This window comes from Eumetopias jubatus, unplaced genomic scaffold, assembly GCF_037043125.1.
Source record: "Eumetopias jubatus isolate StellerSeaLion01/CBP00866 unplaced genomic scaffold, mEumJub1_p1.0 scaffold_3, whole genome shotgun sequence".
NCBI classification, from domain to species: Eukaryota; Metazoa; Chordata; class Mammalia; order Carnivora; family Otariidae; genus Eumetopias; species Eumetopias jubatus.
In genome coordinates this window covers 90,583,328-90,611,275 of record NW_028274809.1, presented here as the reverse complement: position 1 = coordinate 90,611,275, position 27,948 = coordinate 90,583,328, and positions in this window count along the sequence as shown.

Genomic DNA, 27,948 nt, shown 5'->3' with positions numbered 1-27,948 from the left:
TCGATATGCTGTCTGCAAGAGACTCATTTTAGACCCAAAGACACCCCCATATTGAAAGTGAAGGGGTGGAAAACCATTTACCATGCTAATGGACACCAAAAGAAAGCTGGGGTGGCAATCCTTATATCAGACAAATTCGATTTTAAACCAAAGACTGTAATAAGAGATGAGGAAGGACACTATATCCTACTTAAAGGGTCTATCCAACAAGAAGATCTAACAATTGTAAATATCCATGCCCCTAACATGGGAGCAGCCAATTATATAAGGCAATTAATAATAAAAGCAAAGAAACACATTGACAACAATACAATAATAGTGGGGGACTTTAACACCCCCTTAACCGAAATGGACAGATCATCTAAGCAAAAGATCAACAAGGAAATAAAGAATTTAAATGACACACTGGACCAAATGGACTTCACAGACATATTCAGAACATTCTATCCCAAAGCAACGGAATACACATTCTTCTCTAGTGCCCATGGAACATTCTCCAGAATAGATCACATCCTAGGTCCCAAATCAGATCTCAACCACTACCAAAAGTTTGGGATTATTCCCTGCATATTTTCAGACCACAATGCTTTGAAACTAGAAGTCAATCACAAGAGGAAAGTCGGAAAGAACTCAAATACATGGAGGCTAAAGAGCATCCTACTAAAGAATGAATGGGTCAACCAGGAAATTAAAGAATAATTAAAAAAATTCTTGGAAACCAATGAAAATGAAAACACAACTATTCAAAATCCTTGGGATACAGCAAAGGCGGTCCTAAGAGGAAATTATATAGCAATACAAGCCTTTCTCAAGAAAAAGAAAGGTCTCAAATACACAACCTAACCCTACACCTAAAGGAAGAAATGGATTCATTGCTAGAGATGTATCAACTACCAAAATTGAACCAGGAAGAAATAGAAAACCTGAACAGACCTATAACCACGAAGGAAATGGAAGCAGTCATCAAAAATATCCCAACAAACAAAAGCCCAGGGCCAGATGGCTTCCCAGGGGAATTCTACCAAACATTTAAAGAAGAATTGATACCTATTCTCCTGAAACTGTTCCAAAAAATAGAACTGGAAGGAAAACTTCCAAACTCATTTTATGAGGCCACCATTACCTTGACCCCAACACCAGACAAAGACCCCATCAAAAAGGAGAATTACACACCAATATCCTTGATGAACATGGATGCAAAAATTCTCACCAAAATACTAGCCAATAGGATCCAACAGTACATTGAAAGGATTATTCACCATGACGAAGTGGGATTTATCCCTGGGCTGCAAGTTTGGTTCAACATCTGCAAATCAATCAACTTGATACAATACATTAACAAAAGAAGAACAAGAATCATATGATCCTCTCAATAGATGCAGAAAAAGCATTTGACAAAGTACAGCATCCTTTCTAGATCAAAACTCTTCAGAGTATAGGGATAGAGGGTACATAACTCAATATCATAAAAGCCATCTATGAAAAACCTACAGCAAATATCATTCTCAATGGGGAAAAGTTGAGAGCTTTCCCCCTAAGGTCAGGAATGTGGCAGGGATGTCCACTATCACCACTGCTATTCAACATAGTATTAGAAGTCCTAGCCACAGCAATCAGATAACAAAAAGAAATCAAAGTCATCCAAATAGGCAAAGAAGAAGTCAAACTCTCACTCTTTGCAGATGATATGATACTGTATGTGGAAAACCCAAAAGACTCCACCCCAAAACTGCTAGAACTCATACAGGAATTAAGTAAAGTGGCAGGATATGAAATCAATGCACAGAAACCAGTGGCATTCCTATACACCAACACCAAGACAGAAGAGAGACAAATCAAGGAGTCGATCCCATTTACAATTGCACCCAAAACCATAAGATACCTAGGAATAAATTTAACCAAAGAGGCAAAGGATCTGTACTCAGAAAACTATAAAATACTCATGAAAGAAATTGAGGAAGACACAAAGAAATGGAAAAACGTTCCATGCTCATGGATTGGAAGAACAAACATTGTGAAGATGTCAATGCTACCTAGAGCAATCTACACATTCAATGCAATCCCCATCAAAATACCAACCACTTTTTTCAAAGAAATTGAACAAATCATCCTAAAATTTGTTTGGAACCAGAAGAGACCCCGAATAGCCAGGGGAATGTTGAGAAAGAAAAACAAAGCTGGTGGCCTCACAATTCCGGACTTCCAGCTCTATTACAAAACTGTGATCATCACGACAGTATGGTACTGGCACAAAAACGGACACATAGATCAATGGAACAGAACAGAGAGCCCAGAAAAAGACCCTCAACTCTATGGTCAATTCATCTGTGACAAAGCAGGAAAGAATGTCCAATGGAAAAAAGACAGTCTCTTCAACAAATGGTGTTGGGAAAATTGGACAGCCACGTGCAAAAGAATGAAACTGAACCATTTCCTTACACCGCACACAAAAATAGACTCCAAATGGTTGAAAGATCTAAACGTGAGACAGGAGTCCATCAAAATCCTAAAGGAGAACACAGGCAGCAACCTCTTCGACCTCAGCCGCAGCAACTTCTTCCTAGAAACATCGCCAAAGGCAAGGGAAACAAGGGCAAAAATGAACTATTGGGACTTCATCAAGATAAAAAGCTTTTGCACAGCAAAAGAAACAGTCCACATAACCAAAAGACAACCAACAGAATGGGAGAAAACATTTGCAAATGACATATCAGATAAAGGGCTAGTATCCAAAATCTATAAAGAACTTATCAAACTCAACACCCAAAGAACAAATAATCCAATCAAGAAATGGGCAGAAGACATGCACAGACATTTTTCCAAAGAAGACATCCAAATGGCCAACAGACACGTGAAAAAGTGCTCAACATCGCTCGGCATCAGGGAAATCCAAATCAAAACCTCAATGAGATACCACCTCACACCAGTCAGAATGGCTAGAATTAACAAGTCAGGAAACGACAGATGTTGGCGGGGATGCAGAGAAAGGGGAACCCTCCTACACTGTTGGTGGGAATGCAAGCTGGTGCAACCCCTCTGGAAAACAGTATGGAGGTTCCTCAAACAGTTGAAAATAGAGCTACCATACGATCCAGCAATTGCACTACTGGGTATTTACCACAAAGATACAAATGTAGGGACCCGAAGGGGTACGTGCACCCCAATGTTTATAGCAGCAATGTCCACAATAGCCAAACTGTGGAAAGAGCCAAGATGTCCATCGAGAGATGAATGGCTAAAGAAGATGTGGTATATATACACAATGGAATATTATGCAGCCATCAAAAGGAATGAGATCTTGCCATTTGCAACGACCTGGATGGAATTGGAGGGTGTTATGCTGAGTGAAATAAGTCAATCAGAGAAAGACATGTATCATATGACCTCACTGATATGAGGAATTCTTAATCTCAGGAAACAAACTGAGGGTTGCTGGAGTGGTGGAGGGGTGGGAGGGATGGGGTGCCTGGGTGATAGACATTGGGGAGGGTATGTGCTATGGTGAACGCTGTGAATTGTGCAAGACTGTTGAATCACAGATTTGTACCTCTGAAACAAATAATGCAATATATGTTAAGTAAAAAAGAAGAAGAAGAAGATAGCGGGAGGGGAAGAATGAAGTGGAGTAAGTTGGAGGGGGAGACGAACCATGAGAGATGATGGACTCTGAAAAACAAACTGAGGGTTCTAGAGGGGAGGGGGTTGGTGGGATGGGTTAGCCTGTTGATGGGTATTAAAGAGGGCACATTCTGCATGGAGAAAAAAAAAAAATTATGTCCCAATATCCAAAGTAGGTCATGTAAATACTCATCAAAACCAGCTCAAACACTTACATGTGATATATTATTTGGAAATCATAGTACTCTTCATGGAATGCCATGAAATACTGACATATTTACTTCTATTTTTTAAATTAGAAACACATTTTCTAGAAAAAATATGCATGTACCAATGAAGTTATATATATATTTATTTATATATTTATATAATACTATAATTTTATACATTTCTATAATCATATATAAATTATATATATTTCAAAATTATATATGTTATATATAATTTTACTCCTGGAAGTTTGTACCTCTTACTCCGCTCTGCCTATTTCAACTATCCTCCCTACTCCAAACAAATGATATTTACATTCTATACATTTAAATATATAAATATATTTCAGATTTAGAGAGGGATCTTAAGTCCCAGAATGCCTTCAACTCTAATAAGTACAGACATCCTATGCCTTACAGAATTATCATCTATTTCCCTCACTGAATTTTACAAAAGTTGAAAATTCTTCAGGAGATGTTTCAACTATTTTCAAATCAGTCCTGGAAGTCTTCCCATATCCTTTTATAAGATAAAAATTGGCATAAATTAAAATTTATTGAAACACCCCTGCCCTCTCCTCCATGATTAAGTATAAGCTTTGTATTCAGGCTCAACATGTCTTCCCTTTAGGTCTTTAAATAGGCTTTGATGAAACCCTGGCTTTTCAAATGACTTTAAATAACATGAGCCACTGTGGTAAAAATTTGCACAGTAACAAAATAACATGAGATTGAGATTAAAGACCTTTTACTGATCCTAATTTTTGACTACATCATCCCCATTGCTTTGCAGTATTTCTCTACAAAACTACTCTGAGTTTCTACAGGGAATGCAAATTTTCAAGCATCTCTAAGATGACATGGGCTTTCGTACTCCCAAAATACACAAAAATTTTCAGGAAAATATTTTATCAAGTTAAAACCATGTAAGATGAACCCAATTACCTTATAAAGTGATGTAAAGGCTTGATTGGCTGTCCAATTTGCCGTTTTCATCCTCATTATTTACCCAGCTGCATGTACCACTGAGCATTCAGCAGCAGTTACCAAGGTTTTACAATAGTAACAAATTATGAGGTAAAAATTCAGAATTCAGAAAATCCAATCCATAAACTTAACTATTTTCTGAATATTTGGGAAAATACCAACTTAGTTCAAATTTTGTAGCAAAACCCCAGTGTTCTGTGGAAGGCTAGTTTGAGAACCATGTCTGTTTGGATTCAGATTTTGATCCTCCCAATCATCTAGCTTTCCCTCCATTGATGGCCCAACAGAAAAGCTATACAAGAAATTAAACTGTGTTGAATTGCTTTTAATTTAATTCTATATTTGAATGAAATTGAATCAAGCACCAGTGGACTGGCTCACAGGTGGCATAGAATGGGACCACCCTACAACTGAGTTAAAAAAAAAAATCAGCTGAACCTTTAAAGAATTGGTAAAGGTTGAGCATGAGTAGTGCGACAGTATAAAACCCCTGGCAGCCCCAGAAAGAGCAGAATTGATACTTACTCCCAGGCTCTTTGCCATGGACTCCAGGAGGTGCTCATGAGAAAGATGGTGGCACAGTAGATAAGCTGAGGGCGTCCCCTTGGTGGTACAGGCCAGCAGGAGGGGAGCAACTGCAGTTGTGGGGAAAGCATGAACCCCAACTACTCTGTTCAGACCATCCTCTCATAAGTAGCAAAGCTTTAAGCCTCTGTGAGAGGGGCAGAGAAAAGTCTGTCACTACCAGAGACATAGGTAAAGACCCACTGCCGATGGGAAAATATAGAAGAAAAATTCCATTACCCCTGGAGGAGAGCCAGGAAGTAGTATTGGGGTCAGCCCCACAATCTTTGTCAATGCCATTAGAGGTGCTCTGTCACTGTTGGAAGGGCCAGGAAACCCCTCTCCTGCACCAGGACATCAGAGAGTCCACCCACTCCTCTTTTACCACCACCCCAATCCCCACCACTAACATACAATTATCAGAACAGCCAGCAATTTTACCCCTAGGTATTTGTCCAAAGAAATAAAAAGCCTATGTCCTCACAAAACCTGAATGTTTATAGAAGCCTCATTCATAATTGCTAAAACAACCTAAATGGAAACAACCTAAACATCCATCAACTGGTGAATGGGTAACAAACTATGTTATAGCCATCCAGTAGACTACTACTCACCAATAAAAAGCAATAAAATGTAACAACATGGAGGAATCTCAAGGGCGTTGAGTGAAAGAAGGCAGATACAAAGGCTACCTGCTATATGCTTCTATTTATATGACATTCTCGAAAGGCAAGACTATGATGACAAAAAGAGTTCAATGGGTGCCTGGAGGTGGGAGGGAGACATTGACTACAAAAGAAACAAAGGAACTTTGTGGGGACGCCAATCATCTATATCTTAATTGTGGCAGTGGTTACATGACTGTATACATGTGTCAAGTTTATAAATGGGGTGAATTTTATTGTATGTAAATTATTCCTCAATAAACCTAACTAAAAAAGTCAAGAGATATTTATTTGAGCCTCATTTCTATCATAGTCGGAGCGATTTCAAAAAAGAGTCAGTTCACCACCAGCTTTTATGAAGTACCTACTATATGCCATGCCATTTTGTATCTAAGAGGTGAATTAACTGTGGCCTGCTGGGAACACACAGAGTAATGATACTTATTAAAATACCTTCAGCAATTTATGGATTAAACCTGAAATCCCAAAGCAAAAATCAAAATATTTAGAATTATATGGCAATGAATTACATCATTTTAGAGCTTGTGGCCTACAACTCAAGAGGTTTTTATAAGGAAATTTATAACCGAAAAGGCATTTATTGAAAAACAATAAAGCTTATATGTCAGGTGTTTAACTCAAGAAACAAAAAGAAAACAAAAAACCCCCTCAAACAAAAGAAAAGAAAGATGTAAGAACAAAGCAAATGAAACTATGCATTAAAATAAGCTTAACAGATTAAGTTAATAGATCACTTTGCTGCAAAAATATTTCCACCTTTGGTATATAATATGTATTGTTAATCACTGAAGGCTTAAACAGTGTGCAGTCTTTCCTAAACTAATTTGACCACTAAACCATGCGTATGTATATATGATTATACCTGCCTCATATTTAATGATCCACAGGAGAAATTTTAGGAAACACTGGTCTATTGGCTTAATTAAATCATTTAACTTTTCTGAGTTCCAATTTACCTCTCTAGAAAAAAAAAAAAGTAAAATGTAATTCCTTTCCTTATGGCTATCCTGTAAAATCTAGTTTGTTGTACAGAGGGGAAGGGTAAAACCAATACAAGAGATCCAAAAGCTAAAGTTACATAAAGTAACAAAGAGAAGGTATTTGAAACAAACATAAAAAAGTAACAGCTGTATTACATGAAAAGTTTCTATAAATAAAAAGATAATCCACTAGAAAAGTGGAAAAAGGGAAATCATTTGGGAATTCACAGGAAATAAGCATCAATTATCTTATTTTTTTAGAAAGGAGGAAAAGCAGTGAAAATTGTAATGCTGAGAAAATAGTGTTGTAAATGATGACCTACCTCTTCTTTTTTTGCCTAAATAGTTACTTATCTTAAATAGGGGTATAAGATAGAATACTTTCTCTTCCATGCACATCCCTTCCAGGTATTTTGGCAATGCTAGTAGACTCCAATTCACTCAGACTATAAACATTTATCAGGCTCCTGAGAACAAGTACACTCTCAAATTGGCTGAATTTGGTCTGTTTCCCTAATCATAATCTTTCCAACTTATTAATCAAATTCAATGTTATTACTCCTTAATAATTAAAGCCAAGCTACCACTAGTATTTTTAAATTTCACCTTTTTTTTTTCCTGACACTCTTGTTAGCAAGATACCAGGTTAAATGAGCAGTGCCATTTTAGCTAAACTAGTTCCACTTATTTGGAACATTGATTTAAGAAACAATTTTTAACCTGATGCTACTTGAAACTTTGAATAGGTGCTGCCTCTTCTTAAGAAAAAATACTTGGGAGCTAGGTGATAAAGTCATATTTATTTTAATGCGATCCCGACATATGCTAAAAAGGAAAAAATTAGAAAATCTATTCACTCTCTAATGGAAATGGCTTCATAAAACTAAAAAGATTTGGTAATACTGAGCAACAGTCCATGAGAAACTGGTTATTGTCAACACTCAGTGCCTAGTTTGCTACTTAATGAGGTGAGAAGAAACCAAGAGTGGTTAATATTCTCACAAACTGATCATAATCAAATCATTACAATGTTAATTATGGAATTAAGGGGATTGTAACCACAAAAATAAAAATAAATATAAAATCACTGCCTTTGTTCTAAATGTGTTATGGCAAAGCTTATTTTCTAAAGCTAGATGGGGCTCAAAAAAGATGGCACTTCTGTGAAAATTGCTTTTTCAAAAACATCAGGTTGTGCTGGTTTTAATGATAGCACCTAAAAAATATTTATCCTTGTTTTGCCTTGTAAGTCTAGAAAAGAAACTCTCAACCAATTCATTGAGATATTTAATTTCCTAAAGATCATATATACTCACAGGGAAAGTCATTACTAAGATAAACTATTTTTTTTTAAAGATTTTATTTATTTATTTGACAGAGAGAGACACAGTGAGAGAGGGAACACAAGCAGAGAGAGCAGGAGAGGGAGAAGCAGTCTTCCCGCTGAGCAGGAAGCCCGATGTGGGGCTTGATCCCAGGACTCTGGGATCATGACCTGAGCTGAAGGCAGACGCTTAACAACTGAGCCACCCAGGCGCCCTAAGATAAACTATTTTTTATAATGTTGGAAACTTTATTAGACTTATAACTTGGTTCTCAATCCATGTATTTTCAAGAGCTAAATTAACAGTCTTCATTCTAGAATGTCAATGCAGATATTCTTATTTATATGACACTAACAGATTTTATCTAATTTTGCTAATAATAACTAACCTCAGAACTATTGCCTCTTTTCATTGAATTTGTCAATTTTTAGAGCATTTTTCTTTTGACAGAGTATGTTACTAAAATTTTAACCTAATGACGACAATACAGTCCCTATTATGGCTTGAGAACCTAAAAACCTCCACAAACTTTTTAATTCAAATTTACTTTACTTTTTCCTGAATATAATATAATCCATTTTGATTGCAAAAATTTGAGAAAACCAGAAAAAGTATAAAGACAAAAAAGAAAAGAATCAGTTTAATCTTACAAATCAAAGGCAAGTACTATTAACTGGTATTCCTTCCTTTTATCTATCTCCTTTAAATAGTTAAAATCACAGAAATATACCAATTTGTTTTACATTATTTTCATTTAAAATGATTGCGAATATGAAAAAATGCTCAACATCACTCAGCATCAGGGAAATACAAATCAAAACCACAATGAGATACCACCTCACACCAGTCAGAATGGCTAAAATTAACAAGTAAGGAAACAACAGATGTTGGTGAGGATGCAGAGAAAGGGGAACCCTCTTACACTGTTGGTGGGAATGCAAGCTGGTACAGCCACTCTGGAAAATGGTATGGATATGGAGGTTCCTTAAGAATTTAAAAATAGAACTGCCCTATGATCCAGCAATTGCACTGCTACGTATTTACTCTAAGGATACAAACATAGTGATCCGAAGGGGCACCTGCACCCAATTTTATTGCAGCAATGTCCACAATAGCCAAAATATGGAAAAAGCCCAGAGTCTATTGACAGATGAATGGATAAAGAAGATGTGGTATACACACACACACACACACACACACACACACAGAGGAATATTATGTAGCCATCAAAAAAATGAAATCTTACCATTTGCAACGATGTGGATGAAACTAGAGGCTATTACTTTGAGTGAAGTAAGTCAGTCAGAGAAAAACAGTTACCATATGATTTCACTCATATTTGGAATTTAAGAAACAAAACAGAGTCTGATACAGGAAGGGAGGGAAAAATAAAATAAGATGAAATCAGAGAGGGAGACAAACCATAAGAGACTCTTAACTATAGGAAAGAAATTGATCGTTGATGGAGGGGTGGTGGGTAAGGGTATGGGTTAACTGGATGATTTAGGAGGGCATTTGATGTAATGAGCACTGGGTATTATATGCAACTGATGAATCATTAAACTCTACCTCTGAAATTAATAATACACTATGTGTTAATTGAATTTTAAAAAATAAATAAAAGAAATAAATAAATTAAAAAATAAATAAAGTGAGAATAAGCACTTTCTATGTCATCACTAGCTGCATGGTATTGTACGGAATGGGTTAACCACAGTTTATTTTACTATTACATTGTTAATAGATTTTTTAAAAAACATTTCTAATTTTTACTATTACATAATAAAAGATATCTTTGTGTAGGATAAAAATTATAATGAAGACCCCAAGCAGAATTTGAAGCAGACAGATGTTAGTTCAAATTCTGGCCCAGCTACTTGGGAGTTTTGGTGAGAAGTGAATATACAATGTGAGTAAAGCCAGTCACACAGTAAGCAATCAATGAATTAAAGCTATTACAATGAAGCTTTTCCTAAATTTTAGAATATTTTCTTATCATATATGCCCTGTGATTGGATTTCTTGGGTAAACAAGGTAAAGCATTTTTTTTTTAAGATTTTATTTATTTATTGGAGAGAGAGAGAGATAGCAAGAGAGAGAAGGAACAGGAAGGAGAGGGAGAAGCCAGCTCCCCACTGAGCAGGGAGCCCAATGCGGGTCGATTCTAAGATCATGACCTGGGCTGAAGGCAGACACTTAACCGAATGAGACACCCAGGCGCCCCCCACAACATAAGCATTTTTAAGGATTTTCATACATATTGTCAAATTATTCTCCAAAGTGGCAAACCAATTTAAGCTCTCATCAGTATTATATTAGAAGTGATCCGCAGCAAAATTAGGTATTCTCGTATTTTTTAGTTCAGTGGATAAAAATGTTATCTCATTTTAACTTTTACCTTTTTGAGCATTTAGTAACATTATACTTTTTAAAACATGCATTAATTATTTGTACCTTTTAAATAAATTATCTGTTCATGTGTTTTGCCCATTAATATATTGGAGTCATATCAATTTTTATAACTGCTTTAAATATTAAGGCTATCAATAATTTGTCATATGTGTAGTTAAATAGCTTGCTCATTTCTCTATTTTTAAATTTGCTCATAATATCCTCATACTGAGAAATTTTGTATTTTCTACAGTAAAATCTATTATTCTTTTCCTTTATGAATTTTTCCACTCTCGTCCAGAAATTGGAAAAAATCACCTTTTATTTCTATTAGGTCAAATTAACTTTAATCTTCTAAAATTGCCTTTTTAGTCTTTATAAAACATATTTTGTTTTATACTGTTAAATGAGAATCCAAATTTAATTTTTCTCCAAGTTGCTAAACAATTGCCCAAATAAGATTTATTAAATAATCCTTCTCTTTCTTACTGATCTACAATGTCTCCATTATGATGTATAAAACTTTTACACATAATAAAGTTGAATTTTACAAGTTACCAAAATTAATCAAAGATATTATCCATTTTTCCTGATTTGCTTTTGAAAGAGGAGCTGTGATTAAAGATCCCTGAGGCAACCCTCACCCATCATTATCTCCCACACCCACTGGGTTTAGGAGATTGCTAAGGCAAGAAAGGAGGAGGCACAAAGGAGAATAAAGAGTAACTGAAAAAAAGTCTACATTTTAGTTATTTAGTTATTTATTTTTGAGAGAGAGAGAGTGTGTGTGCAGGCCCATGTGTGCGAGCAGGTGGGGAAGGGAAGAGGAAGAGGGAGAATCTTAAGCAGGCTCCACTCCCAACGCCGGGCTCAGTCTCTGGATCCTGAGATCATGACCTGAGCCAAAATCAAGAGTCAGATGCTTAACTGACTGAGCCACCCAGACGCCCCCAAAAGTCTGTATTTTAATTCATGGTCATTCCTTTCTTCTCACTGTGCCCACAATAAGCCTACATCATTAACAGAATGAGATAAAATATAGGCAACATTAACAAGCACTTACAGTGTTTACAGTTCCAGGTCCTCGTATCCCTTCTCCCTCCCCCACCCCCCAAAATAGGTAGACACTGTTTTCTTAATTTTGCAATTATAGAAATACATTCAGCAATTTTAACTAAGCTACACAATACCACACAATTAATAAGTGGCCAAAGTTAAATTTGAACCTAAGTGTTTCTGAATCAAAAATCCTATTTGTTGAAAATACCCTTAGTTGGAAAGAAGCAATCAGTCTCTCTCAATAGCTCTCTCTCTCTCCAGATCATTTCTTTTTCTGAAGTACTATCTTAATATCAGCAGATTGCATGTAGCATATCATATCATTTGGAGTTTTTATACACATCAAGGGTAAGTGTGCATGTGAAGTTGAAAGGGTGCGGAGGAAGGAATCTCAAGGTCGGGGCACAGGGACCCTGCTACAAAGGGTGTGGACAGTTCAGAAGGTACCAGGAAGTGACCACATTTCAACAGATCACCAGGTCAGTGAGGGTAACATGAGGACCAGATAGTACTAGCTATAACTTAAAGGATGCAAGACGATGTGAAACACATACTAGCAATGGACCTTCCCTCACTACTAATGCCATCAATGGCCATAGCTTAAGGTCCTCAGAGCCTCAACCCAGGGGGAGGAAGGAAAAGAAAATAAAACAGTCCTGACTGTGACAATTTCCAACATGAAGTGACTGAATAATCAAATAAATTTGATCAAATTTTTGGATTCCGTTTTCTGTGTCATGAAGAGTGGGGATTCAGTTTCCAAAAATTCAAATAAGCTGTAAAAAGTAATTGTAAAATATACAACAGACACTCATGGAACAGAGCCGCACTCAAACTAAGTTGAAAGAGGAGATTGCTGAGGACTCAGAGGCATAGGCAGCCTGCAGGTATACTGGAAGTGAGAATAAGAAAGCAGAAAATCCGGCTACCCTCCTTCCTGTCTTCTCCTAGCTCATACTTGCTGCTCTGCCTCCCGGCCTCATCCTGGACAAGAAGAAAGAGCTGCTCTGCTTCTCCCCATAAATGCTCAGTGTCAGTCAAGAGGTCTCCAGCTCATAATACCAGTGGCTCCTGCCGTTCCAAATCCCACTTCCTCATTCCTTACTTGACATTTCTGACTTAATGCACTCCTACTGCTTTCTTACTCATCTCAGCTTCCTTTCTCTTTGCCAGCACTTTTTCTTCGACTTTATACCCCAATGTAAATGACATTTACATTGTCATTTGGTGGAGATGAAACCCACGTACTGTGTGTGTGTGTGTGTGTGTGTGTGTGTGTGTGTGTATGGATACACATGTGTATGGTATATATAACACTGGATTTATGGATTATATGAGATGGATACAAATCTCAGTCCAAATCTCATGTTTTGCAAGAAGTATAACATATGTCTTTTTCTATAATTCAATTTTTCTTTCTATTTCGGCTCCACATTCTGCTGTAGTGGTAGAAACTCAGCATTAACCAGTTCATGCCCACACTGTTCCCTTTTCCTAGGATTATGCCAAAGTTTTGGGACATGTCTAATGCCAAAAGTATGCCTCTGGAAAATCTCCCATTTGCTCCTTCCAGATTCATTCTCAGTTCATCTCCACCCCAGCTCTTTGTCCTGGAGCCTGAATTGAGTGGAACACATCCAGACAGAATCAGCCTTTTCTCTATATGATTCCTTTTCTTCTGGTTTCTAACATCTGCCTCCCTTCAGGCCTTCAGGCCTATCAGCGCCGACAGTGCTAGCCCCGGATTCCTCACAGCCTGCTGCTGCTAACCCCAAGTTCCTTGGCTCTACACTGCGCTCACACATCTGTAATCATTCCTTTTGTAAATAATCCCTCCCCAAACTATCCCACTGGGAGGGTACCAGCAGTTTATTGCTGTGATACAGTTCCAGGATGTCCATTTTCCATACAGAGATTCTGAGATACCTTTCATTCTGTCTGGTTCCTGGTTGTCAGATTACAAGGTTTCCACAGCAACTTTCCACATGTTTGTTGTCCACTCTGACCTGCAGGTCTTGTAACTCTCCCTACTGCTATTTCTGGGCTACACTGGGGACCAGAAATGCCTGTGGGGTTGTCAAGGCCCTGTCAGCCCAGACTTTGTGTGCACTCACTCCATCTCTGCTTTCAGGGTTGCAAAATGCAGGGAGATCCCTCTCTCTCTACTCTGTCTACCTTATGCAACCCATTAGCATGGGGTATGTTTGACAGGTGGGAGATGGGGAGAGAAAGGGTGCATGACATACCAAGAAAGGAAAAATATATACCACAACATAGAAAAGTATATTAATATTTAAACATCATGACCCTGTAATAAATCTATAAAACTGAACATTTAACCATCCAGCTTGTGGGTTCTAAAAATAAGGATTTAAACATTCCTATTGCTAAATGTCAGGCTCTTCATTTATATAGCAAATTAAAGTTTGAAAAGCACTTCACATATAAAAGTCATTGGATCTTCAAGACAAACCCTAAAAGGATTATAAAACATGTTCCATGTTATAGACTGAACTGTGTCCCCCACAAAATTCATATGTTGAAGTCCCAACTTCCAGTATCTCACAAAGTAACCATATTTGGAGAAAAGGTCTTTAAAATGATGATTCAGTTAATATAAGGTCTTTAGAGTGGTTTATAATCTCATATGACTTATGTCCTTTTAAGAAGAGGAAATTTGGACACAGACATGCACACACGCAGAGGAAAAGCCATACAGAGTCAGAGGGAAAAGATGGCCCTAGGAAACTCACACACCCCATTTTATAGATCAGGAAACTGAAGTTTAGAGAATTTTAAAAGCCTACCAGAAACCCACAGATTGTTTTACAGTAAATTATTTACATTAAGTTTTTACACTTGTAATCTTAATAATACTTAAATCCAGGCTGCCTCACACCCTCTATTACCTCTCTCAAATGTTTGCAATGTGCTCTGCAACTGTATGATATTACTGTCGTATGAGAATATTCATGAGAATATGTGTATAAACCTCTTCAAAGTCAAGCAATGCATCTGTGGGCTTAGGCCACCAAGTAGGGGCTGCCTCCAGGCTGTTTCCAGACTCTTGCTCCCCTCCTGTCTCCACTCCATCTGCTGCCTTTCCAATCCTTTCCTGAATTGCAGGTCCACTCAAAGGCTGAGCAAAGAGGGAAAGAGGTGAGGGAAGAAGCCTACCTAGCGCAGCAAGTGAACTGCATTGAAACGCTGTGAGGTACATGAAGGAGAGGACACTACTGCAGGTATTCAATCCCCAGTGTGGCCAGGCTGAAAAGCAGAAAACCGAGAAAGCAACAGGAATTTCTAATTTCGTTCTGAATCTGAGCACAAAAGATTGAAACTGCATAGTGCAGGAGGGTGAAAGGATAAGAGGAAAATGAGAAAGCTTGGGTTATGGGCTCGGATTTATGGACTCCTTAACAAGAAGTTTGAGCAAATTAGTTCTACTCTTGGGCTTCCATATCCTTACCACCAAAATGACTATGTTACAGTCAAGGTTTCTTCTAGCTCTAACATTTGGTGAGATTTTTAATTGACACTGTGATTTTGTGCTTTTTCAAGGAAGTATAAATTACATCATATAGTCCCATTGCCATTTGTCAGGTTTTAATGCTCATGCTTTATTTATGAAAATAAAGAATATTCTTAGTGTAGTAGTGTTATTTGGAAATCAATTATTCCAATTTAAATAAAGTAGAAAAAACTTTGATTTATTGGCTTATTTAACTGTAATCATAGCAAATGTTCCTTTCATTTATTCATTCAATTAACCAAAATTGAAGGAACATCTACTATGGACTAAGTACTTACTATGCCTACCCTTTGGAGCTCATAGTCTCTCTAGTGAGAAACAGAAACAGTATGGTGTGGAAAATGCTGTGGGCTGTTTCGAATACAGGTAAGCTCAGAGCGGCATGGCTCCCTTTAAAAGGGAATAAAGGACACCTACCCCAAGTCTTGCAAGGACCAGGGATCAAATTCTATTAAGACAAAAGTAGTAATTTGTACAATATCCCAGAGACGGCTGGGCATACTTAAGGAATTATAAGAAAATGGGAGCTCAGCCTATCAAAAAGCTGGGTATTTTGAAGACTAAATCATAGAAGACTCTCATACACTGCTTATCAATGAGCCAAACACAGAAAGCTAAATTTCTTTGCTATTCACTACCGTTTTAAAGATTTCCAAGAGATGTGAATCCTATATGTCAATCCCTTATATTTATTATATCCATACTTGCCTTGGGAAGCAAACATGCCTGAAATCTTAGGTATGGAAAAGACCTTATTAATCAGCTGGTTCAACCCACTCATTCAGAGATAAACTGAATGCTCCCAGGTCTCATAGTATCAGAGACAAATCTAGATCCCAAGTATCTGGATTCCCATTTCAATGTTTTTGTTTGTTTGGTTGGTTGGTTTTTGTTTTTTTCCTACTGAATCTCTCTGTACTTCCCATCAGCCTTTACACATAAACTTAAGAATGAAATCAATGGTCTCTGTTATTCAATTGATCAAGCAATCAATCATTTAGGAGGCATGACAGACCTATAAATGTCTTAGAATCAACCATGATTATATGCCAGTTGTGTTGCCATATATATTTATTTGTTTAGTCCATAAACCGAATTACACCTTCTGTTGGAATTGTCTTGGCTGCCAATATCCATGAATGGAGACAGTGAAAGGACATTGCAATAATTTCCCCAGAGTCAAGCAAAGAAGTGGATATTGATTTATGGTTCATTTGGCAAACATTTCATGAGCACGTACTACATGCCAGGCACCGTCCTAAACAGCATCAGTGAGAAAGAGAATAATTGTAATAAGACAGCATCCAGGCCACATGGCGCTTATCTACTGAGAAAAATAGACAACAAAGAAACTAATCTACATAACCATAATGTCAAACAACAATAAGTATAAGGCAAAGTTTCAAAACACAGCAAGTGAAAAAAGTTTCCTTTAAATTCTGAAGGAACAGAAAGTGCAATAAGAAGAAACTGTAATGACTCACTTCCAGAAAAGAAAGATACTTGGATATATTGAAGCCTTTCACATTCACCTTCCTCTGCCGTGGAGTAATTCTTAGAAACGTAGTGGGAAGAAGTAGGAGGCATTCTCAAATTTTTTTCTGGAGTGTCAAGAACCACCCTCCTAGCTCTTATCAGACTGGTTTTTAGAGAGACATCAAACCTCAGCACTTTCTTCTCCAAACATGAGGTATTCCATGTTTTTATATTAATAAGCAATGGCTCTTTTAACATTTCCAGAAGAGTTCACAGTCCCCTTTGAATATCTGATTTAATCTTTTTTTTTTAAGATTTTATTTTTTTATTTGACAGAGAAAGGACAGTAAGAGAGGGAACACAAGCAGGGGGAGTGGGAGAGGGAGAAGCAGGCTTCCCGCGGAGCAGGGAGCCTGATGAGGGGCTCAATCCCAGGACCCTGGGATCATGACCTGAGGCGAAGGCAGATGCTTAACAACTGAGCCACCCAGGCGTCCCATGAATATCTGATTTAAAATAGAGAACTTCCCTTCCCCAAAATACCCACTAGTACCTACATAGAAAATGTTGCATTAAATTTCAGGGGAACCATTGAAGACCAATGATCCTCCCAGCGACCACTCCAAAAAAGTTTTTTTTTTTTTTCCTGCATTATGGGGAGTGGATTCTAACTGGCTTAGGCCCAGTGGACTGTGATCCCAGAGCTCCAGTTTAAAAATTGCACATGTTCAGAGACCTCTTGGCCAAAGGGCTTTAGGTTGCCAGGCTGCACTGCTCAGGGAGCAAAATTCACATGTGGTACCAGCAGTACTATTGACTGCTGGTTATTAAAGACCAAATAGTATTGCAATTCTCTTAATTTAAAAAAAGAATTTTAAATATACATGTGAAATTAGTTGCTACTGAAAGGCATAGAATAAATATAACAACAAAATCCTCAAAACAGTGCTTCTCAATTCATATTCACACACATATTAGAATCACTTGGGGCGTTTTTAAAAAGACTGATGCTCAGGACCAAATCAGACCAATGAAATCAAATCTCTGAGTGGGGCCCAGGACCTGGTGGTGATTAAAATCTCCCCAGATAATTCCAATTGCAAAACCTGGTTGCAACCCACTGTTTTAGAAGGGCTGACTAACTCTCATGCATTGTTAACCTGGCTATACTGAATTAAAAGAAATGCTTAAAAAAAAAAAAAGAAAGAAAGAAATGCTTAAAACTAAATCCAATTGATAAGAGTTGTTTATGTAGTTGATCAGAACTTAAAGCCCAATAATTTTAATGGTTCTGAATAGTCCTAACATTTCACAGAATATATGAGGAACAGAAAACCTATCAGTAAATAGGTAGTTGGTTTCCTTTTATGGATCAAAACAAACACAAATACCTGTGAGCAAACATTCTTTCTACTCCTTCCTGGAATTCCAGTAACTAGCTTAGTTAGATACATATGAAGGCTTAATTAACATTTGCTGATTTAACCACACTATTTTGGTCCTTTCCTTCTCCTTCAAACACTCTGGGAAAGAGAACATCAGGATCATTCAGTAAGTTATCTAATGGGGCACTTAACTGCACCCTTGAGAAGCAATATTACTGAATTCATTCTTTCATTAAAATATTGACTATCATGTGCCAATTACCATAATTTGTGTGAGGGATGTTAATGATAATAATTTAATCCTTTCAAAATCATTTCCAACATCTTCTTTTAAACAATTATTGGATCTTAGTTCAAAGAAGATTAAAAGACCCTCAAGACCGCAGAGTTAGTGTGTGGCAGAGGGTAAACTGGAACTCCAATCTTCTAATTCGCAATGTGATGCTATTTTGCAGGGAGCAAAGAATGTCACTTTTATTATACATGTAAATTTAAAGTAATAAGACTAATTCTGAAAGTAGATGATGATGTGGAAAGAAGTCACATGTGTAACATAGAGGAACTTCCAAGTTCTATGAGTTTTGTGTAAGTAACTTTGGAATTAGAAATAGGTTCCCTGGCATGCCCCGGTGGCTCAGTCCATTAAGTGTCTGCCTTTGGCTCAGGTCATGATCCCAGGGTCCTGGGATTGAGTCCCGCATCAGGCTGCTTGCTCAGTGGGGAGCCTGCTTCTCCCTCTGTCTGCTGCTGCCCCTGCTTGTGCTCTCTCTCTCTCTGACAAATAAATAAATAAAAATCTTTAAGAAAGAAAAGAAAGAAATAGATTCCCTTTCATGATTGGGTTGAAATGATTTTTGTACTTAGAGCAAATAATATCAAGTTCTTTGTAAGGTAAAGAAAATTGTCTCTGAGACTCTAGGAGAATAATGGAGGTAAGTAAAGCAAAGAATAATTTGAGACCAGCACATAAGGCTTAAGGAAAATGGAAAGAATATGTTGTTTTCAAAATTAATCTCTAATTTCACACAAAAATATTCAATCATTCAGAGATTTCAGTTATTCGTATAGACTACTGTGAGAATTCTTAAAATTTAGGGGGGGAGAACCCCTAATCAACAGATACTGATCCCCTTGCTAACCTCATCTCCCACCATTCTTCCTCTCATTCTCTAGTCAGCAGCTATAACCTCCCAATGTTCCTCAGGAAGGCCAAGGTCGAACCCCTCAGAATTTCTACAAGGGATGTCTTTCCAACTCTTGAAATAGGGCATAACTTTGTCTTTTAATCTCTGCTTATTTGTCCTTCCCAAAGAGGTCTTTTTCTGACAACCCTATCTTCTGCCCCAGCTTATGCTATACCCCTACACTGCCCTTTGATTTTCTTCTGAGCACTTATTTTACTTCCTTGTTTACATGGAAGTCTCCTTTACCAGTGTGCATGTGCTAGGAAGGCAGAATCCTGGCTTTCTTTTTCATTGCTGTATTCCTGTCACTAGAGCAATTGCCTGCTTCACTGCATTCAATAATATTTTAATATTTGTAGTTGTTAGTAAGGAAGAAAAAAACAAACAGGTAGATCCAATGGTCCACATATAATACTAAAATTCAGACAAATAGAAAGATACCATGTCTGTGATGAGCACTGGGTGTTATATGCAACTGATAAATTATTGAACACTACATCTGAAACTAATGATGTACTACTATGTGTTGGCTAACTGAATTTAAAGTAAAAAAAAGTTAGATTGTATGGGCATTTTAACACCCATAAATTATAGGGTTATTTTGTGAACTGGAGTGTTAAGATGTTTAAGATCCTGTCTTATGCACTGGAGAGTTTATTAACATAGTTATTATATATACAAAACAATAAATTTTCTAACTTAAAAATAAATAAGTAAATAAATAAATCATGTCTTTCCCAGTTGATTGGTATAAAATAAAGATGAATAAAATCCAGTGCTGTCAAGGAGGTTATAAACGTACCCTATAACACCTCGTGGAACTCTAAATTGGTGCAACCTTTGGAGAGAAAGACTTGGCAGTGTCTAACAAATTTTTATTTTATTTATTTATTTATTTTAAGATTTTATTTATTAATCTGGCAGAGAGAGAGAGCACAAGCAGGCAGAGCAGCAAGCAGAGGGAGAGGGAGAAGCAGGCTCCCTGCGGAGCAGGGAGCCGGATATGGGGTTCGATCCCAGGACCCTGGGATAATGACCTGAGTCGAAGGCACTTAACTGAGCCACCCAGGTGCCCCCAACAAATTTTTAATGTGCACATTTTTCACCTATGTATTTCTCTTCCCATCTATAGTCTTATTACTATAGTCAACATAAACCAATAATAAGTTGTACGTGGATGTTTACAGAAGATTATATGTAAAGGAAAAACTTTGCCAAGTTTTCAAATGTACATCAATGGTTAAATAAGTTGTAATACATAGAAATAAATACTAAGTAGTTGTTAAAAAAGGATGAGGAAAATCTAAGTGGACTGGCATAGGATAATATCTGTGATACACTGTTAGCTATTTTAAATGAGGTATAGAACTATATGTCTATCGATTCATAGAAATAGATTTGTAAGGATACTCATCAAATTGTCACTTTTACTTCTAAGTAAGTAGCAGGACTGTGGCAAGGGGATGGCAATGAGGGGGAAATTTTCACATTTTATTGTACTGTCAATAAATATTTCATTGTTTTAAAAAATTTATTATAATTTGTTTTTAATAAAAACATGCTGGCTTTCCAAAAATATCCCTATCTTGGGTTTCTTGAGAAACCTAGCCTCACCTGTTGTCAGATGATCTTGTCAGAAAATAATTGCCAGATTAGAAGCTTCATGAGGACAGAGAACATATGTGTTTGGGGCTCTATATGCCTGTTTGAAAATCTGACACATAGAATGTACTCAGTATAATACATCAAATGAATGACAAAAATGTCAGGGAATAATTTAGCTGCTGTAATTTATAAATTAGTCAACAGTATAGACTTTTTAAACTGGAATATTCCTCAAATTTGAAGTTATCAAAAAATTTAAAATTTTTTTAAAAGTTAGAATTCTTCATGTTTTTTAAAATTCTCTAAATTTAAAGCATACTGGTTAAAGTATCATGAACAGGCGTTGCCTTCAAGCATTTTGGTAGAATTCTAAGAACTGAGACAAGGGTGTTTGTTTTGTTTTGTTTATTTTTTACTGTATTGTCAGCCAATCAAGTTGTGTTGCTTTTCATTTTGTTATTGTGGTAAAATATACATAACATAAAACTGACCAACTTAACCATTTTTAAGTGTACAGTTCAGTGGTATTAAGTATATCTTCATTATTGTGCCATCATCACTACCCTGTATCTCCGAATGCTTTTCATTTTGCAAAACTAAAACTCTGCACCCATTAAATAATAACTCTCCATTCCCACCTCCATTCTACTTTGTATTTATAGCTCTACTCTAGATACCTTATACAAGCAAATCACACAGTATTGGTCCTTTTGTGACTAGCTTATTTCACTGAGCAGAATGTCTTCAAGTTTCATCCATGTTGTTTTTATGTTAGAATTCCTTTCCCTTTTAAGGCTGTATAATATTCCATCATATGAATGCATCACATTTTGTTTATCTATTCATCTGTCAATAGACATTTGGGTCTTCTACCTTCTGGCTATTACAAATAATGCTGCTATAGACATGGGCATACAAATATCTCTTCGAATCCCTGCTTTCAATTATTTTGGATATATATTCAGAAGTGGAATCACTGGATCATATGGCAATTCTATTTTTTAATTTTTTGAGAAACTGCCATACCATTCACCAGAGCAGCTGCACCATTTTACACTCCCACCGACAGTGCACAAGAATTCGAATTTCTCCACGTCCTCCCTATCACTGGTTATTTCCTGGGTTTTTGATAGTAACCATCCTAATGGGTGTGAGGTGTTAATTTCTGCTTGCTTTCTGAAATAGCAAAAACTGGGAAAACCTAAACCTCAATGACCAACACAAAGAGATTATGCTATTTTTATTCTAAGACATTTATTTTTTTAATTTTAGCAACTCTGAAATCGGGATTCATATTACAACTGATGTCATCTTGTAGTTATATTTAATAGCACTATTTAACATCTCAATGACATTTAAAACAATGTTTTTTTAAAATTAATACTGTTTTAGATTCAGTGAAATATGGAACATCCAAAATTTTAAACCACAAAGGATTAGATAAAGTATCTGAATTATATAGTAATAAAGATTAGTTGTAACAATCAACTTAAATGTACCCAAGAGAAAAAGTAACCAGGTAACAAGAAAAGGAATAATTATCATGAATTTTAAACAAATATTTAAAGTAGTAAGGATACAGGTTAATTCCAGATCCTACTAGATCCTAAGCTGTGTAACTTTTGGCATGTTACTTCTCTGTGGTGCAACTTCTATACCTACAAAATGGAAATAACAATATTTCTATGATATTATACCTACAGGCTTATATCCTATTTGTTAGAACTTAGCAAATGGCAACAGGGATAGAGGATAATTTTTTTTTTTTTTTTTTTTGAGAGGATGATTTCTATTTTCCCCCCTAAGGCAAAAATCAGAGCTTCTATCATTAAAGAAAGAAAGGAAAAACTAATAGGAAATAATTTTCAGTCTTTATCAAAGGTGCTTAAGTTATTCCAGTAAATACCCAGTAATAGTTCACTATTTTTCTGAACACCCTATTTTTAGATATTTTTCATGCATTAAATCTTTATATTAAAGATATTTCTGAGGTACAGGGCACCTGAGTGGTTCAGTCGGTTAAATGTCCAACTCTTGATTTCACTTCAGGTCATGATCTCAGGGTCCTGAGATGGAGCCCTGCATCAGACTTCATGCTCAGCACAACATCTGCTTGAGATTCTCTCTCTCCCTCTCCCTCTGCCCCTCCCCAAATCCCACACAATCTCTAAATAAATAATTTTTTTAAAAAGATATTTATGAGGTACAATAATGACTGAGAGCAGTATAGAAATATATAAGTAAAAACAAGCAAAATTATTTTTCTGAAAAAGATTTAAATTGCTAAAGATACATTTGCAAAGCCTCTCTCCAATGCTTAAAAATATGATTATATAAAATGGGATATATAATCAAATTCCATTTTAACTCAATTTTCCTTCGTTATGAACCAAAACAATTTGGTATGTTGTGACCAGTATGACATGTTAATGTGTAATCCTGCATGACACTATATGTTCAGACAGTGATTATGATTTACCACATTACTGTTTTGCAGATTTTATAAATGAGGTATGTATGTTTAGGCCGATGGTATCTGTCCTAGATAATATTAGATTTTGGAAAATTCTACCAAAGCATGTGCCAGGAACTACAAGGGACTGGAAGGTAGGAAGGAAATAGCCTTTAATGTGTCTGCCCTGGGTGGGCTGTGGTGAGAAACCAGATAGATTGAACCCCTGTCTCACGGAAGATAGCAGCATGGAAGAAAGTCCTCAGCATGACATGGTCACCAGTCTGCAACTAATTCAGTGCACTCAAGTCTATGTTGAGCCACTTCTATCCTTAGTGCCCTTTCCTCTTTTTAAAGATTACATAGAAGCAGGATAAAACAGGAACTAACTAACCCCAATTAACATTTTAAAATTCTGAAAGATCTTCTATACCTTTAAGATTAGAGTGCTTAAGAAAAATTATAAAAAGTGAAGTAACACACTAATTCAATATGGTATGAATTTAAAGTACCAAAGTTTAAAGTGGAATATACCAAACTTCAGAAGACATAAGAAAATGCTAATGCCAAAATCAAAATGAATAACCGAGTTGCCCTGAAGTGTAATTTCAAAGACTAGCTATAGGAGAAGCACTTCTAGAATAATGGAGTAAGGACCTCCAAAAATTAGCTCCTACATATAATGACAATAATTGTCAAAATCAACTTTTTCAGAACTCTGAATATTAAGCAAAGGCTTTCAATGATTCAAGAAAATCAGTTGAATCCTGTTAAGAACATCAACCTTTGTGGGTAACTTAGCTTTGGTCTTATTCCTATTCCTTTCTCACCACCTTTGTGGCAGCCTTGACAACTGGCAGCCTCAAAATAATGGTAACTGTGAAAACAAAATGCCATGATTTAAAAGGGGGCAAAAGATATGAACAGACACCTCATTAAAGAAGACATGCAGATGGAAAATAAACATTTAAAGACATGATCAATGTTATATGTCATTAAGAATTGCAAATTAAAACAATGAGATACCAACCCCCAGCTACTAGAATGGCAAAAATCCAAAATCCTGATAAAACCAAAAGCTGGTAGAGCAACAGGAACTCTCTCATTCATTGTTGGTGTGAATGCAAAATGATACAGCGGCTTTGAAAGACAATTTGGCAGTTTCTTAAAAAATTAAACATACTCTGACCATATGATTCAGCAATCATTCTCCTTGGTATTGACCCAAAGGAGCAGAAAACACATCCACACAAAAACCTGTGCATGAATGTTTATAGCAGCTTTATTCTTAATTGCTAAAACTTGGAAGCAACCAAAATGTCATTTAATAAGTGAATGAATAAACCGTGGTACATCCAGACAATGGAATATTTTTCAACACTAAAATGCAACACGAAATCAAACCATGAAAACACATGGAGGAAACTTAAATGCATATTAATGAAAGAAGCCACCCTGAAAAGAATGCATAGTATATGATTCCAAAAAGATGACATTCTGTAAAAGACAAAACTATGAAGAAAGGAAAAAGATCTGGTTGCTAGGAGTCAGGGGGAAGGAGGGATGACTAGGTGGAGCATAGAGGATTTTTAGGACCATGAAACAAGTCTGTATGATACTTAATGGTGGATTTCATTATACATAAAATATATACAACAAGAGTGAACCCTAATGTAAACTGTGGACTTTGGGTAATAATGATGTGTCAATGTATGTTCATGGTTTATAGCAAAAGTACCTGTCTGGTGCAGGATGCTGATAGTGGTGGAGGCTGTGTAGAGCAGGGGATACATGAAAACTCTCTGTATTTTCTGTTCATCTTTTCTGTGAACCTAAAAGTGCTCTAAAAAAAAAATCTATTTTTTTAAAAGAAATTAAGTACTGATTCTTGCTACAACATGTATGAACCTTGAAAACATTATGCTAAGTGAAAAAGTCAGTCACAAAAGACCATATATTGTATAATTCCATTTACTTGAAATGTCCCCAAATGGCAAATCCATTGAGACATAAGGCAGATTAGTGGTTGCCATGGCCTGAAAGTTAAGGGTAATGGATGGTTAGTGCTAATGGCTATAGATCTGGGGGGATGGAAGGGTGATGAAAATGTTCTAAAATTAAATAGTGTTGATGATTGCCCAACTCTGTGAATATACTAAACAGCAATGACTTGTAAGGATTAATGGGTGAATTTTATAGGATGTGAATTATATATCTCAGTAAAGTTATTTAAAAAGACCAGCTCTAAAAATACTTTGAACAAAATAGTTTTTTCATAGTAAGCATATATCCTTAACTGTAAGTCGATGAGTAATCATGACACTTAGGTAACTTTGAATCCACTGGCTCCACAATTTACTTTCTTTGTGCCTACAGACAATCACTTAAGCTTATTAAGTTAAGTGTTTCCTCATCAGTAAATGGAGATAATCCTCAAAGCATAGCTGAAACAACTTATTATAATATCACAGAAAAAGCACCTGGCATGAGTTTTCTCACTGTTGGAGGATAAAATTACAAATGAATAAAAGGGGAAGGCTGAAACAAATCCTGCGGTACTACACTGGAGTGGGAGATATCAATATGAACTCATGTTTATTTTTATATGTTTGAAGATAGATACAGGAGTAATTATAGATATCTGTGTATACATGATTTAATATACATACAGATATTTCCTAGCTCTGTGAGCAGAGAAGACCTAGAAGCAGTAATACTCCTGTAGCCATCAGCACACCTAAGGTCCAGATCTGAGTTTCTAAATACATTCCCCAATAAAAGGAACTGATGGACATTCTACAAATTCTTGACCAGTACTCTTCAAAAGAGCCAAAATGACAAAGAACAAGGGAAGACCGAGAAATTGTCACTTATTGAAGAAGACCATAGCAACATGATGACTAAATGTAATGTGTGGTATCCTGGTTCAGATCCTAGAATGGAAAAGGTCATTATTGGGAACACTGGTGCAACCAGGATAAAGTCTACAGTTTAGATAACAGTATACAATGTTAATTCGTAGTTTCAGTAAATGTGCCACAGTTATATAAGATGTTAGCTTTAGGGGAAGCTGGATGAACTGTATTCAGGAGTTCTGTGTACTATCTGCACAACTCTTCTGTAAATCTATAATTATTTTAAATTAAAAAAGTTATAAAACAAAATAAGGACCTTGCCTGCTTAACATGTTCAATAAATTATCCTCAATATTATATCCTCAAGTTAGCTATCACCAGAGTCTTCTAAAGGTGACACCTCCTGAATTGATTAACAACTTCCTACCCAGCCTCAAATATCCCTTTGGTTATAATGGGAAGGCTCTAAGGAATCACATTAATAAATGTGACGCTTCCTACCACATGCCTCCTATGCTCTCCCCTGTCATAATGGATTGGACTAGGAATGGACACTTGACCCAAACAAAGCCAATGAGCCCCTTCCCTAGGGATATGGGATTCCAGGTACATCTGTCTGATTTCTTGAGTGGAGGAAATCTACTTACAAGCACTTAGAAGTTATTTTCTAATATCTGGTCTGGGAAGCAGGAAAGCCACTTGTTACAGACTGAATGTTCATATTCCCCCAATACTCATATGTTGAAATTCTAACCCTGAATGTGATAATACCAAATGGTGGGCCTTTGGAAGGTGATAAGGTCATGATGGTGGAGGCCTCCTGAATGGGATTAGTGATCTTATAAAAGGACCCCAGGGCACCTGGGTGGCTCAGTTGGTTAAGCGACTGCCTTCGGCTCAGGTCATGATCCTGGAGTCCCGGGATCGAGTCCCACATCAGGCTCCCTGCTCAGTGGGGAGTCTGCTTCTCCCTCTGACCCTCTTCCCTCTCATGCTCTCTGTCTCTCATTCTCTCTCTCTCAAATAAATAAATAAATAAATCTTTTAAAAAAAAAAAGGACCCCAGATAACTCTCTTGCTCTCTATCTGCCATGTGAGGATAAAATGAGAAGTCAGCAGTCTGCAAACCGAGAGAGTTCTCACCAGAACCTGACCATGCAGTCACACTGATCTTGCAACTCTAGCCTCCAGAATTGTGAAAAATAAATTTCTGTTGTTTATAAGCTACCCAATCTATATTTGTTGTAACAGCCCAAATGAGCAGACAAAGGCACCATTCCACAGCAAGAGAGCAGAATGAACAAGATATGCTTGAGAAGCAAAACTGATAATTAGGAACTGAGAGGTTTGCCTGGGTCACTGTGCAGTGGCACACTTAAGTCCCCACTGGTTCCCAAAGCCTATCTGCTCCTCTTCCCCCTTAGATTCCATGAAATACCCAGTCACCCTATTTCTCTTTGTGCTTAAACTGGCTAGATTTGGCTTCTGTTACTATAACTTGCAAAGTGCTAGTTAATACAACTACTGTGTAGGAAATGGCATGCATTTAGACTTACGTTTTCTGCTTTTGCTTTTTAATACTCAAGGTCAGTAGCTTCTTAGTCATAGTTCATATAAACTATCTGATTAAATTACCCGTA